The sequence below is a fragment of the Rhagoletis pomonella genome, unplaced genomic scaffold (genome assembly GCF_013731165.1).
Source record: "Rhagoletis pomonella isolate Grant_MI unplaced genomic scaffold, Rhpom_1.0 Rhpom_scaffold_00004, whole genome shotgun sequence".
NCBI lineage: Eukaryota > Metazoa > Arthropoda > Insecta > Diptera > Tephritidae > Rhagoletis > Rhagoletis pomonella.
In genome coordinates this window covers 313,107-315,578 of record NW_023458558.1, presented here as the reverse complement: position 1 = coordinate 315,578, position 2,472 = coordinate 313,107, and positions in this window count along the sequence as shown.

Here is a 2,472-nt window from a genome sequence, read left to right as displayed (position 1 = left end):
TGCTGTCACAATACACCACAACCAGAGTGTCCAGATTTAGCGATTTCGCGCCCTTTTGGCGGATTGTGCGATTTTATTATAACAAGATCTGATTTTTTAAATAAAAAATTTGATGAATCTATTTCATGAATTTTATATAAAAAATCGAGATATTTGGCGATTTTTTTCAGAAATTACGTTTTTTTTTAACAATCTGGACACCCTGACCACAACTACTATTCAGCGGCTGCGTCTGCAGCGACAGCGTTCGATAGCTTGAGGACAGGGTAGCCAACTCATTTTTGAGAATTCCCCGGAAATTTCGTAAAATTACCCACCCATAGATATCTCCTTATTTACAAAAAAAATTAGTGACATATTGCTGGTCTGTGTTTTCTTTTTTTAATGTAATTCAGCTATTTATGTATTAATAGACCAAACCAAACTTTTACAAAGTTGGTCAACAAATAAAGAAAAAAATGTACATATATGTAATGTTTACACACATACAGTGGTGGAGAAAGTTTCAGTCACGCCAAATTTTGACAAGTGTTTACAATTGTGTTTATTTTTTGTTATTAATTTGATTCATTTTTTTTTAATATAGTTAATTCTTTTACAAAAAAAATACAAATTTCAAACTTTGTGATATTAAAAAAAAATTCTACAAACTTTCGTAAAAATTTGAGCTTTTTAATTTGATTATCTAGAAAGATTTTAAATATGCAGCTTTGTAGCTCACTCAAATCTAGTAAGTGCAAGTTTCAAGTGGCTAAAAATTTTTGTTTTAATTTTTTTTTCTGAAAGTGTTGCGGGTTTCTTCCACATAAAAAAGGGGTGTTTATTCGTTATTCGACAAAGAAAATTCTAAATCAACGGTAATTTATATAAGTTGTATAATTGCATAGTCAGAACTTTTAGTTGCAGTTGCATTTCTTATGCGACTTTTTTACCTCATTATACAGTCAGTGAAGCAAAAAAGAATAAATTAGTTAACACCTAATTCCTCATAAAAAGCAGTTCATCTCCCGATCTGCACGTAAACTGAAATTCCCCACAAAAAACGATCTATTCCCCGATTCCCCACGCAAACTCAATTTCCCCGCAAATCGGGGAATTCCCTAAGAGTTGGCTTCCATGCTTGAGGGTAGTCTTAGTAATGATAATTTTTGTATTCTGTAAGTCAGTATGTCTTTTGATACTCTCCGGCTCAGGCCTATGTCGGTCGGATTAATAAACTATTGAAATGTGAACCATTCATTTTTATTTACTATAAAGGAGTTTATTTCTATCTGGCGCCCAAACGAAGGGTTAGTGCAACTACAATCATAATCATAGCGCAATTACAGTAAATCACGGGAAGACGAAGTGCCGTATGGAAAAATAACCACATCAAGAATCAACTGAGAGCAGAAGGAGAACAGTTAATTAAATATTGCAGACCGGAAATTGCAGCTATCAGCAAAAACGAAAAACCATGAAGTTAATGTAAGTTGGGAGACTCACTTTTCTTTTTGAATTAATAAATTTTTAAGTGAATATTAAAATTAAAACAAATTGAGTTTCTGAGTGAATATTTAAGCTGTAAACACATATGTAAAGGGCTTGTGGTGTGCGGCGTGCAGCCTGTCAAAATAAAATACGTGTAAACCATATGAACTGAACACAATCCACACCACAAGCCCAGGCTGTCGTTTGATTTCACCACAAGTTGTAGCCGAGCAAATTCTATTTTCGGGTGTTTTTACATTTCGCATCAGTGTTGGGAAATAAAATTGTTCCTTTAGTACGAAATCTATACAAATTTATTTATATTTTTGTATTTTTGAATGTAATTCTCTATGAAAAACGTGGTTCAAAAAATGGGCGTTTTTTAAGAACTATTTTTTAAATATTTTTCTTTATGACGAGATGGTTTATTTTGTGAGAATCAACAATTTTTTGTAATTTCTTTTCCAAAACTTGCGTTGAGATATATTTAGTAAGGTGTTAAACAACGAGTTTTTGCAACAATTTAAATTTTATTGTAGATTCCGATAGTATGCCAATCCAGGTATAATATTTGTACACCAAGATTTATTTTTACGGCCACAAACCCCTAGAGATGGGCGTGGAAATTGCAGGACTAAAGTTAGCAAAACGCAGATTTTATTGCGGGTTTTGGCAGAATATCGCTTCGTTAACAATATTTGTTCCACAACTTTTTCAATAAGAGAATATTCTAGAAACGGGTGTGGCTATATTAAAACCAAAGTTCAAAAATTTAGACTTTATTGTGGATTTCGCCAGAATATCTATATGAAGAGCAAAAGTTGTGGAACAAATATTGTTAACGAAGCGATATTCAGCCAAAACCCGCAATAAATCTTCGTTTTGCTAACTTTAGTCCCGCAATCGCCACGCCCAAAAAAATCTTGGCGTACAAATATTATACCTGGATTGGCATATTATCGGAATCTACAATAAAACTTAAATTGTTGCAAAAACTCGATG